Source organism: Arvicola amphibius, chromosome 5 (genome assembly GCF_903992535.2).
Source record: "Arvicola amphibius chromosome 5, mArvAmp1.2, whole genome shotgun sequence".
In the NCBI taxonomy this organism is placed as follows: domain Eukaryota; kingdom Metazoa; phylum Chordata; class Mammalia; order Rodentia; family Cricetidae; genus Arvicola; species Arvicola amphibius.
This window is the reverse complement of record NC_052051.1, coordinates 105,155,841-105,169,954: the sequence shown is the minus strand read 5'-3', so window position 1 is coordinate 105,169,954 and position 14,114 is coordinate 105,155,841. Positions and strand designations below refer to the sequence as shown.

Sequence of the window (14,114 nt, the reverse complement as noted above, 5' to 3'; positions counted from 1 at the left end):
TCAGCATGGGTGATGGAGGCTGCCTTTGTCTCTGTCTATCCCTGTGTACCATGGTGATGAATGTTTTCAAATAGCTGTTGCTTTCCATTCCAGATGAGGCAGAGTCATTCTAGTGGTCAGAGAGAGTTGTGCACGTGCCACACGCAGTAGCACAAATTGAAGCTGTAAAGTCCTGGAGTTCCTCCCTATGATGTATGCCATTTCAGTGAAGGATTATTCTGTATACCATGCCCATGCAAATGGACTTGTATACTCCCACAGTCTAGACTTGTTAACTCACTCCATCTGTCTGAGATGAAGTCTCAAAAAGAAATCACGGTGGTGAGGCACAGTGTGGGCTGAAAGTTGTGAAATCGAAAACTCTTATTTTCATGATATTTATTTATTTATAGCTTAGAAAAAAGAATATAATGTAAATTAGTTAATGGGGAAAAGGAAAGGAATTTTCCCATGTAAGTGTGGAATTTTATTTGAATGTTACATATGTTTTCCTACCTATGAAAACAATTTGTCACATTCCAGGAGCTATAGGACGTAAAATATTTGGCTTGAATACATGAAGGCAGAATTGGGAAATGACTGAGATGGTTTTGTTTTGGACAAGACTCCTCCTTCTTCCTTTCCTGATTACTCTTTATATTCTATTCCCAGAAGAAGCATAAAAGCTGCAGATCACTGAGAATTCTCGACATGAGTAAATCTCTGTCCACCCTGCACTTCCTTGTCCACCAGTGCATCTTATGAGCCTAACAACCTGTGCCCTTATCTTTATACTTTCCCCATTTTAAAACATTGTTTTCTCATGAATTTAGTTTAAGAGGAACTAACTCTAATGCACATGCAATAATTTCAGTGACAAAGACCATCACACATGCTCAGTCTAGCCTATGGTCCCTTTCCTCCTTCAGAGGAAGTGTTTGTGGACTCTTATTGCTTTGTTCAAGGTCTTTTTTTCAAGCATTTTTACCATCTATATTTGACAGTGTTCTCTGGAAGGACAGAACTGAGAGAGTCAATTTGGACTATTATAGGAGGTGATTTATTAGACTGACATATACCATAGGAGCTGGGTAGTCTAACCATGGCAATCCGAACACTAACTAGGCTGAGAGAATTGTAGTTTCTCAGTCCACCAGGATGGGTATGTCAACAGTCTCAATCTGGTCCTGGTCTTTGTGGATGGTAGTGCTCCTCAGTCCATGTTGGAAGGATGTGCCTGCAGCAAAGAAGAGATATGCACATGATCTTGAAGGGAGAGTAAACTAGTCAAAGGATCTTGCGTTCTTTGGTTCACATTTTCTCAAGGCTACAGGTAAAGTGCTGCCACTCTGAAGAGGATCTTCCCTGCCCAGTCATCTTCTTTCTTAGAGATGTATATGAGTCCTTTCCAGATGAGTTATTTCTAGATGGGATCAAATTGATAAACAGGATTGAACTTCATACCTCCTAATTTAAAGTCAATGTTGAGGAAGTCCCTTGTTTAGCAAGCTTCAGGATCCTCAGATTAGGAGGATCATGAGCTTCTATCTATTAAGGATGTATTTGTGTCATTTCCCTTCTTTTTTTCACATCGATATGGTTTCTGTCTTCAGGAATTTTTGTCAACTCTAACCCCATGGACACAAGGAAAGGTCACTGTTCTCCAGCTCCCTTACTGAATGTCATAGCAAAGGAATGTAGGCAGAAATGGTCACACAAAAACCTTCCAATTCTGTCATTTATAATTATAGTTTAAAGCAGTTCTTTGAGATAAAAGTCAAGATGCCTGATTTCTAAGACAAACTTAAGGATATTTTATGAAAATAGAAGTTTTTAAATTCGGATAGAGTTTTTGTTGTAAAAATTCTCATTCCTTATTACAATCATGAGACCACAGACAAGACACATTTCCCAATCAGATGATTGTGAAATCTTATGAACTTGATAGTTTCCAATTACTTTAACCTCATAAGACCAAAACTAGTCCTTCTTAAGAAATTGTGCAAAAGCAAATGGAATAAAGAATTGTCCAAACTAGCCTTGTCTGAAATAATCAGCTTTAATAAAGGAAGGAAATGGGAGAAACTTACAGAGCCAGCATTCCAGCAAAGAGCAGGGAACTAAGAGGGTGGAGCTTACCCAAACAAGGATCTTTTAAAGGTATTTTGTGCCCTGGAGCGGCCACGCCCCTCAGACAAGGGATTGGTCAGCTACCCCATCAAAGAATTAAAAGGTTAAGGGTAAGAGTCAGAGAGATTTCAAATCTTGGAGCTGTCACTTACCAGCTGTGTGACCTCATGCCACTGAACTGCTCTGTGCCTCAGTTTCCTGAACTGTAATTAGGGACATTAATGCCTGTCTCATAAAATAGCAGGTGCCTGAAAGATAACAAATACTTAGTAAATGGTGTATGTTAAGAACAATAACAGCAATAATAAAAAAGCTTGGGAAAACAAAAACACAGAAATTGTGCACCAAAAAACCATCCAACAGAGTGGAACAGCCATTACTACTACTAATTATGTTCTAAAGTTTGCTTTTTTAAAATTTATCAGAACTGTTTTTATTTTAAGAAAATTTTGAAATTATAATTACATTCATTTTCCCATTTCTTCCTACATAACACACCCAAATATACCACCCTGGTGTATTTCAAATTCATAACCTATTTTTCATTAATTTTATTTTATATATTTATATAAATATATATCTGTAAATGTGATCTACTCAATTTGTATAATGTTGCATGTATGTATGTTTTCAGGGTTACCATTTGGCATTGAAAATCCAATTGGTGTGCTCTTCTTTTTGGAAGATTATTTCTTCCTTCCTCAGCATTCTATTATTTTAAATCTAACTTCAATATTTTGCAACAGACATTATTGTATCAGGCAAATGAGGCAATGTTGTGATTAGTATATTTGTATGTAAGTGTTTGAACTATATGGAATGTTAGTTTCCCCCCCCTCTTTCTCAGACAATAAGATAATAAGAAACTCTGAAATCATTTATCATTTATCCTCAAAAAGTAGAGCATCATCGAACCCCACAGTTATGAGCTCTAAAGTACTGCTATATTCAGGACCCTTGGGAAACTTGTTTAGTTTCTACAGTAATATCTTCTTAATTAATAAAGTATATCCTGTCTATCAGGCTTACCTTTCCTTTGGCAAAACTAAAGATCACAGTGCTATAACAGTCTGAAATGAGAATGAATTTTATGTGAACTTATTTTGAGTTTTTGTGGTCACTTCTAAAACTTAAGAATGATTAGAGTTAGAAATGGCAAAACTAAAACATCTCCTGTAGGTCAAGAAAATATAGATCTTAACAACACATATAAGGATAACATTGATGTCAATAATCTTGAGAAACCTCTTTTCCTGAAACATATGTGGTGTATACTCAGTAAATTGAACCTAAATAAGAGACACATAGTTCACAATACACACTTCTACTTTTGATATACACATATCAATATATGTATACATAAACATACAAATAAACATTTATGCAATATGCAATTTGCTATGTACCACACATGAACATAGACACACATACAAACATGCATATGCATATAAAAACTCACATACATTTATCTAGATCACATATATACACATGCACAGGCACATGTATGTTTACGCATACAATTATGTACATAGAAATACAGATATACACACATACACATACATTGTCACACAAACAGACACACACACATACACTATTTGTGAAGGAAAACAACACATGCAATAGAAAGACCTCTCTGTACCTAACAAAGGGTTTAATACCAGCTCACCTGTTTTGTTTAGTGTGAACACATTGTATTATAGATAATCTTTACAGGAGGGTTTCAGGCTTCTCAATGCCTTTCATATTTACCTGACACTGGTAGTTTTCCCTCCAGACTCTCAAAGGTATATTTCTTCTTGGATTCATTTATTCCTTTTAAACATGCTCTTCTATTCATATGTCCACTTGAACTACATTAATTATTTTAACTGACATTCTTATTAAGTGAAATTGTTTTTAGTAGCCACACTATAAATAGTTCACATCTAACTCATCATTTATCTTTTCTAGATCATGTTGCCTGCACTTATTAAAAAGAAAGTCATGACTTGGCCAAGATACAGAATGCAACCTTCTCAAGGGAGAAAAGAATTTCACAGTTATCGGAGAGACATAGTGTATGTTTTTTCTTGACAACAGAGCCAGGACAGAACATTGGCTTCTGTTTTAAGTGTGAAAGATTGCTTTTTGTAGTCTTCATTCTCTGCTGACTTAGGTGGAGGGGGCGCAAAAGAAATACACCAATCATAAAGGCCTATGCATCAAAAATAACCAAATGAATAAGCTCTCATCTTCTGTGCCCCATTCATCCACGTATCCACACAGACAGAGACAGGACATCAAGGTTGAGATGTGTCTTAAGACATGAGCAAAGGGGACTTCATTTTACTCTGTAAAACAGAGCTAGTTAACTTTCATGCATCTCTACTTCAATGGAAATAATTGGCTGCTGAAAAAGAGGAAACCTTCGTAGAATACTGGCTCCAGATCATCATATGACTTTTTTTGTTGAGCTATGGAGGCCATTTTGTCAGGCATGACTCATTTACACTCTGGTAACAAAGAATTCTGGAACTTCAGTGATTTGGAGTTCAAAATTCCTTATATTGCATAGGCTGTATCCTCATTGCTCTACACGGCAATCCTTCAGACTTCTCTGAAGAATTCATTTCTTGGGGCACTGCTACCTATCATCTAAGATACAGATAGGTGCCAACTTACACAGATATTGGAAAGATGTTTGCCTAGAAAGCATGTATTTTTGACCTTAACATTTGACCAGTTCAAATAAAACAATTGGTCTCACCTGATGTACATTTGTAGAAGAGAGAATTTTGCTATAAACCATGGGAGGCATAGCATTCCCAATGTTTAAATGTCACAGCTGACTTTTATGCATCTTGATCTTCTATATTAAATATTCACGTATATTGACAGTTTGTCTTTGTTCTGTATGTCTGTCCTCTGTAGTAGATATCATCCAAAAAAAGCTTTAGGTCATAACTCTTACCCTGGATTTCTTAGATGCACACTGATCATCTGATATTAGATTATAACATGTTTACTCATGGTCTGGACACCACAAATTTACAAAAAGAAAATTCACTTTGCATGGGCACCATATTGACTGCGTAGAGTCTGAACACCAAAAAAATCAATGAGCTTGTCACTTTTTCTTGTTAAAACAATTCTCCTGTCAAGCTGGTTATTTCACTGATCTTAATTAACAATTGAATTCTGTGCACTAATCAGCAGTCTATTTGGTTATGTGACAATTAACTATTATAACTATTAGGAAAATTCATTAAGTTAAAAGAATGGAAAAGCATGTTGTTTCAATCATGAGGGCTCCATTGACACATCTTTGTAGCTTCTGATTATTTTTGTTTTTAATATTCTTCTTACTCGATTTTCTGAATAAATCCATGTTTTTGCAATGTACTTAGGAAATAGACTGTGGGGAGGATGGATTAGGAATGTATTGAATCTGTCCTCACCATTTTCTCATTGTGAGTTTTAGAAATCCATAACTAGTCACTAAAATTAGAAATGGATACTTTTCACCATTTGTTTTCACCTATTTTTCCTCTACTTCTGATATTCTGTTTATTCATCAGATATTTCTAGAATCCGCTTATCAGCCAGATATAAATTTTTAAAGTAATATAGGACTTTCACAATCACATTTTTAAAAAATTCAAAATGGCATTATTATTCAAAACTCTTTGAGTAACTATCAGTTGATTTCTAACATAAATTTGGATTTATTTGTCTATATATCTACTTGTTGATATTAAACCATTTCCCCAAATATGAGGCTTAAAGTAATGATTTATTTTCATTCCTGAGATTTGGGCCCAGTTGGTAGCTGAAGAACTGCTCCACCTCAGGTTGCAGGCAGTGTTGTTGAGCTTGTTCTGTGAGTTATGCTGATATTAGTTCCATGTATGTGAATTATGAAGCGAAGCTGAGGTGGAGAGGAGAAGTAGAACTGCCTGTGTTGATGGGAAAAGTACCATAGGATAAACCCAATGGTGTGGATGCCTGTTAACTGCTGTTACCATCACATGTCTTAATATGCTGATGATAAAATGTGTTAAGACAGTGACCTGAGCATCAAAGAAAAAGGAACATATCCCTCTCATCCAGGAGGTAGAAAAGGAAAAATGTTACTCTAAATAGTAATACCATCTTCTATAAAATGCAACATCTCCATTCATATATTTTAGCATTCCAGGACAATGAATCAGACAGTGTGCTTAGCAAGACATAGCTTAGAGCACAGTGTTCAGTATGATTCAGCACAGAACAGTGAGTCCCACATGGCTGAGCAAAGAACACTGTGCCCAGCAAGACTCGGCACAGAACATTGCTCATCTCTGGTTCTCATTTTGTCTGCATGCTGTCTCTCGTCACTTAGCATATCCCCTTTCTTCTCTGAAAGGTTTCCTAACAGGACTGAGAACACATTCAGGGAGAGTTGAAGGGAAGGAGTATTTTCTTATGTACTAATGTCCAGATGGAAAGGAGACTTTTGGTCTCACAGAAATTAATGGGACTTGGAAGAAAACCAACAAAGATATTCAGATTCTGTGTGTAAAACACTTTTCAATAAAATAGTGTATTTTTCCTTTTCTTTATTTCAATTAATCTTTATAGCAGTCATAATAGTTCATTGGTCATAAAAACTGATACCCATAAGAAAATGACTATTCAGAGACTCGGATTGACTTAGCCAGAGGATCATGCAATTTCTGTGCCAATAACTAAGGAACAGGGCTGTTGTATTTGATTAATAAGCTTATATTAAGCTATGTTTGAGTATGTGATATATATTGTATGACATTTTTAAGTAAGCCACCTGGATTTGGGGGACGATGGCAGCACAGAGGCAAACTGCATGTTTGCTGAAAGAAAGGAGCAGCACGTCAGGAAGAGAAAACCAAAGGCTAATGACATTGTACAAGACACTCATAAAATGCATTGTTTTATATAAATGTATGAGTATAGGGTGCAAGTTAGTGTAGTTTGGCTAAAGGTAAATAATTAGAATATACCTTCAGGAAACTTTGCTAAGAACATGCCATTTTCTGGATCCCTGACTTCCAAGGCCTCTTCTCACTTTAGTATTTCACAAGAGGAAGATTCTTCTTCTGTGTTCAGGTGCTCAAAGAAAATAACATCTGTTTCAGCTTAGGATTTGTTTTAAAGGATGTGAAGTTGAGGGGAGGGAGGGAAGGGTAGATTGAGGAGGAAGTGGGGATGAATAGGATCAAAATACATTGTACAAAATGCTCAAGGTAGCTGTGAAAAGGGGGGAAATGATTGAAATGAGATTCCAGTAAAATGTTCAAGTTGCCACAGAGGTTAGACATAGTCTAGTAGCATTCTCAAGTAAAGAGAGGAAAAGAAGTCCAGAGTATAGCACAGGACTTCACTAAGTCAACGCCTTGATGTTCTCAAGATTCACTCAGAGCAGATCAGGTGAGGTGCAGTATGGCATCAATGTCCTAGTAATTTAAATTCAGAATCAGCAAAGACCATTATATGCAGAATGAATTAATAGAATAGCTCGTCTCTGCCTCATTTTAAACGTACAGATGAAGACTGCTGTGGTTCGGCCGGGCCTCCCTCCCCAAGACAGGTTTCCTTTCACATAGCCTCAGGCATATCTATGTGGGTGACCGATGAAAGAACTGACATCAGTCATGGGTTTCCAGATATGCTCTGAAATAGCAGATGAATGGAAGATTACAAAACAAAGGTTCAGGGCGAAGAAGAAGGAAATTAGACAAAACCGTGCACCCATTCATGAGAAGAAACTGTGCGATGCATCCTTTCTCGGGGAGTGGGGCATAGCTGCAGATGCATAGCACACAAAAGCCGAAAAGGAGAGTGGGAAAGAATGAGGCAAGCAAAGCCCCTCAGCTCGATGAGCGCTAGCTGAACTGTGTTGTTCCTTCTCACGTTGGCCAGAGCCAATTTAAGCAGATCTTCATTTGTTTCTCATGCTCCATTTCCACCAAATGTCTTTTCAGTTCGGATCAAGCTTCTCTTAGCCAGACTTTACTTCTGTCTTGCACTGGCATAATTACAGAAAATTGCACTGTTTGCTCAATTTTTGCAAATTGAGCTAATGCAAAACTATGTAAATTATTTACCAAAAAGGAGCAAAATCAAACAAGTAAATGGGCTTGTGCTGCACATTAAGGGAGCACTGTGGCACAGCAGCTCCTTGGTTACAGAGCCGGCATGATTAACTTAGCCCAGGGCTACACAGCAGTCTGGCCTGTGTTGGCTCTGGTGAGCTCCAGAAGGGCTTGCCTTCCCCCACACTCCAAAGCTCTAATCAATTTAACAACCCCTAAGTTTTAAGTCATCTGAAAAATATAGAGGGTCACTTTGCTGTAGTCTGATTAAGGCAAAATTTTCTTCTCTTTCCTCTCCCTTCCCACTTTTTTTTTTCTTAACGTGTGCACATTGCCCTGCCTTCCTTCCTGCCATCCTTACCACTACTCCCGTTAAGGGTAAAATATAATTTATCAATTAAAGTCTTTGTATTAATCTTACAGTTTTGATATGGAAAAGGAAGTGGCCCCTCTCGAGCAACACTTTTCTAAGAACGCACTTACTATCAGATGACTTGCTTATGTTTTATTGTGGTTTTCTGTCAGGCCAATATTCTGGACTAGAGGTCTGATTAAGAAAAAATAGAGGGACTAGAAAATGACTCAGCAATTAAGAGTTCTTGATGCTCTTGTAGAGGACAAAGGTTTGGTTTCTAGCACCCATATGGGGAAGCTCACAACTGCCATTAATTCCCACTGAATCCAGAGATTCAGCGTCTTCTTCTGGACCCCGTAGGTACCTCTCTTTCTGTCTGACTCTCTGTCTCTCTCTGTGTCTGTGTCTGTCTGTCTGTCTCTCTCTCTCTCTCTCTCTCTCTCTCTCTCTCTCTCTCTCTCTGTGTGTGTGTGTGTGTGTGTGTGTGTGTGTTTACATCTGTAAAAAAGCAGAGATACTCAGGTACACCATCTGACATAGTCTCTTCACCACACTCCTGGACTTAGTAGAACACATGCAAAGAGCCAGTGGTTGTATTGTACTCACATCTAAACTTCACACAGGTCTGTGAAGCCATGTAATGTCATAATTTGCCACTGATGTCTGCAAACCTGCTGGGCTTGGGCTATGTTCACAGCCATTTGTGATTGGGCCACAGGTGAGATATGCAAGTTCAAAGCATGTGCACCATATTCCCTATGTTCCATGAGCTGTCATTTGTCCTTGACAATTTCTGTCTTTGTCAGTAAATAACGTTAACAAAAGGATAGAAAAGAGATAGAGAAATAGAGTTGGGAGCCTAGAATGAAGCCAGAAATATTAGGTATTTGCCTGTCTTTGGCTATAGATTTCCCCCTTACATTGGCTCTGGGAAGATGAACTCATATTTTCTTGTTATTCAGGTTTTAAATTTCAGTTACTGGACTCTTAGAATTCTTCTTCATGCTTCACCAAGAAAGAAAATAAATATAAGAAAAAGAATTCCAAGCCACTGGAGTAGAGTACAAGAATAATAGAGAGAATCTAAATTACATGTGGCCTAAGGGTACAGAGAAGGAAAGGATTTGTATAAATTCATGAATTCTAGTAATTAAAAAGGTACAGTCCTGCATTAGTTATTCAGTATGTCTGTTCAGGGCATATGGGAGTGAGAGAGAAAAACATTGTCCTTCATGAGTCATACGGAGGAGGAAAAGCTTGAAGGAGATTCTGAACAGTGGGGGGCATTTCATAATTTCACCTGAGGTTTGAATATTATTATCATTAGGGACCATAGCATGATAACAGACTCTATACTGACATTCTAGGGATACTCTCAGGAGTGATGGACAGACACATGGCTCAGGTGACAGAAAATGAATTTCCTTGTGGTCTAGTAGCATCCACAATGCGCATGCATGTAATTGTATGTATCGGATTATGCGTGCCTGAGTGTATAAAAACCTAGAATTTCTTAATGAAGCAATTGTTCTGCAGTACATGCTAGGAAAATTGAGCCTGACAAATATCTACCGCAGTTTCTCATCAACATCCTCTTGGTTGTACTTTGTCCCCTGGCTTCAAGGCAATAGCACTATATTTCCTCTCCTTCTTAATTTCATGGTCCATGCCTGAATAATCTCTTTCTACCCTTTAGAGTTGAAAATTCTCCTTCCTTTTTCTTCTGTATTTCTGGAGAGCAAAATGTCTTCTCCATCATAACTTATCAGATGTAAAGAGGCTGTGATTCTGATCTTGCACAATAAGTATCAGAAGCATATTCCAAGCAAAGAACTTCATTTATGTTTTCCAGTTCAATTCAAATGCACTCTATTTGATCCAATCTAATTTGAAATTATTTGAGAAGTCAATTTAGTGCTTGGGAAGTTACTGTGCTAATTTGTATAGTTGATATTTAGTATATTTTAATTTAGAATTTGTGGGGCTTAAACATGGTTCTTGTACATGGTACATTGAAATTACATAGTTATAAGTGTTCCAAAATAATTTAATATCTTCAATTTGAAAAAATGACTTTCTTTGTTCATTACTATCTTGTATCAACATTCTACTTTTATATATAATCTCTTTGTTTTATTTTCTGCATCACTAACTTCATTAAATCTATTTTTCTTGTGCTAATTTTTCACCTCAGGGTGAAATAGTGGCAAACATACCTTGGTGTTTTGACTTAAGACTAACTTGAGTAAAATCATGCTTGGCACTAGAAACCTAGCCCAGTACCCATGGCTAGTTAACTCATGGATCTCAAGTGGAAAACATACATATACCTCTTAACCAAACCAATGTTCATACCTAATTATATTCTAAATGTTGTTCCACAGACAAGTACAGTCTTGATCCTTCATAAAGGAAGCTTCTCTTAGAAACTGACAACGATCTTTACAGAAAACCACCAATAATCAAACTTTATCGACATGGAGTGTACTTTTAATGAATACATCTACAATATATTCCTGCACCTAAGGCTGATGGACCATGGTGGCACAGGGAGCGTACAAACTGTAAGGCAAAAGAAGAAAGAGTTTGCTTTGAGACTGTGTCTCCTGGGTATATCAGAACCTGTATCATAAAGTCTCATGAACAAGGTCACTTAGACATGAACTAAACAAGGACAACAATGAAAGAAATGTTGGTGTGGACAAAGGGAAGCCCAGGAAGCCCCAACCTTACATAAAGCATGTAGGCCACTAAGGAGTGATGAGAACGAGAGAAATAGTCTTCTCCAGGCAAGGACATACCAACTGGCTACCTAATACCAGATGCTCACCCCTAAAGCTCACATATAAGTAACACTCTGCTGACTGAGTAGCTTGTATGTAAATATTTATGAATATGTATGAATATACATATATTTATATGTATGTAACACCAATTAATGAAAAAAGTGGCCATGTGTTTGGAAGAGAACAAATGGGGTATATTGGAGGGTGTGAAGGGAGAAAACAGAAGTGAGGATTGATATAATGATTTTGTGATTTCAAAAGAGAGAACAAGGAAAATAGTTATTAGTTTTCTAATTAGAAACAGAATGAAGGGTTAATATATTTGAAAGTCACTTGAATGATGAGAGAAATATGGGTAAAGTTATGATATTCTGATTTTAGGTTTGTTGTGATGCTTTGGATGAATTTGTCCAGTTTACATTTGGGTTACAGTTTCTCTTCACAATCCTGTGGCTATCTCTTTGTTTCTCGAGTTTAAAGAGGAGAGAGCATTTGGGAAAATATGATCTCGTTGAAATCACTAGATTCCATGATTAGCAATGATATTTTGGGATTCAATGGAGATGATCTCAGTGCATACAGGGGGGCAAATAAATGGAAAAGAATTCTTGTATATGGAGCAGTTAGTCAAATGACAGTCATAGTAAAGAGCTAGACATGGGGCTTGGTGAAGCACCGAGAACACTCATGAAAGCAAATGAGAAGCTCAGAGTCAAGAACTGAAGGCACACAGGATGGGGGAGGCTTTATTTTAGGAGAAGAAAGACCTGCATTTTGGAGATCAAAGGCCATTACCCAGTCAGAAGTATTCTGAGAAAAGTATAAATAATTTTAATTTAAAGATAAAATATAATTCTACTTTATGGATCTGTCACTATTCTTGTGTTTCAACAAAAAAGAGGTGACTCTGTATCCAAGTGTGTTGGCAAGTCTTAAAGTGGAATATATGACTATAGATGCATGCTGTCTATAGTCATGTCATCATTCCCATTCCTAGTTCTTTAGGCAAGCTTTACTGATCTGCTCTTAATTATATATAAGCTCTCCTAGACATGCGGTGGACATGTCTAGACAGTCAGTGGAGAGGCCTGCCCTGTGTAATCCACAAACCTTTTACAGTATCAAGGTTGAGTCCTAATCTTATATCTCTTACTCAGTTTCCCTAGGAAGCTCATTCTTATGGGAATTGCCTGTTATGGGTGATAATTTGCTTTGCTTCCGGTGAGGCATCTCTGACCTCCCCAAGTATTGTGCCATTTGCTCACCTGGCATACCACACTCAACATTTTTTGAGGGGTGCAATGAACTTTATTGATGGTATTCAAGAGAGTAGGGCTCCCCAAGCCCCTCCTGCTATTCTGGGTCTGGGATGGAAACTGTGAGGGAGATGCTCAGTGTCAAGGGTTGAGTTAAGACAGGGACTGCTCAGCAGCCGAGGGCCTCTCTCTTGCTGTGTCCTTGCTGGGATGGGTGGTCAGGGCAGGCAGGCTTCTTACTCCTTGGAGGCCACGTAAGCCATGAGGTCCACCACTCTGTTGTTGTAGCCAAATTCATTGTCGTACCAGGAAATGAGCTTCACAAAGTTGTCATTGAGAGCAATGCCAGCCCCAGCATCGAAGGTGGAGGAGTGGGAGTCACTGTTAAAATCACAGGAGACAACCTGGTCCTCAGTGTAGCCCAGGATTCTCTTTAGTGGGCCCTCAGATGCCTGCTTCACCACCTTCTTGATGTCATCATACTTGGTAGCTTTCTCCAGGCGGCATGTCAGATCCACGACAGACACATTAGGGGTAGGAACACGGAAGGCCATGCCCGTGAGCTTCCCATTCAGCTCTGGGATGACTTTGCCCACAGCCTTGGCAGCGCCAGTGGATGCAGGGATGATGTTCTGGGCAGCGCCACGACCCTCTCTCCACAGCTTCCCAGAGGGGCCATCCACAGTCTTCTGGGTGGCTGTGATGGCATGGACTGTGGTCATGAGCCCTTCCACAATGCCAGAGTTGTCAAGCAGTTGTTGGTGCAGGAAGCATTGCTGACAATCTTGAGGGAATTGTCATACTTGTCATGGTTCACACCCATCACAAACATGGGGGCATCTGCAGAAGGGGCAGAGATGATGACCCTTTTGGCCCCACCCTTCAAGTGGGCCCCAGCCTTCTCCATGGTGGTGAAGACACCGGTTGACTCCACAACATACTCGGTGCCGGCATCACCCCATTTGATGTTGGCGGGATCTCGCTCCTGGAAGATGGTGATGGCCTTCCCGTTGATGACAAGCTTTCTGTTCTCAGCCTTGATTGTGCCTTTGAACTTGCCGTGGGTGGAGTCATACTGGAAAATGTAGACCATGTAGTTGAGGTCGATGAAAGGGTCATTGATGGCAACAACGTCCACTTTGCCAGAAGTGAAGGCAGCCCTGGTAACCAGGCGTCCAATACGGCCAAATCCTTTCACTCCGACCTTCACCATCGTGTCTCTGGAATGAGGCTGGCACTGCACGAAAAGAAGCGGCTGTCTTTAGAACAGGGAGGAGCAGAGAGCCACATTTTTAATACATTCCAAACCTAAGAAGGTTAAAAATAACAAGACAAATTCATTTTATGCAGATCTATATTTCCATATATTTCTATCATCCATGCAGATCATCTGCCTCTGCAATGAGGAATATCTCTGATATAAAGGTACATACTTGATTATATGTTTTGTATACATTTCTGAATAAATAACTTTCATTGCATCTTTTTATTCTGTACAAATATAACTACTTCTAGTATG

At 38.6% G+C, this 14,114-nt stretch overlaps 1 pseudogene; it reads right to left on the bottom strand.

The window, feature by feature from the left end:
• Positions 1-12,726: 12,726 nt before the first annotated feature.
• On the bottom strand, positions 12,727-13,850 carry LOC119814648 (annotated as a pseudogene).
• Positions 13,851-14,114: the final 264 nt, after the last annotated feature.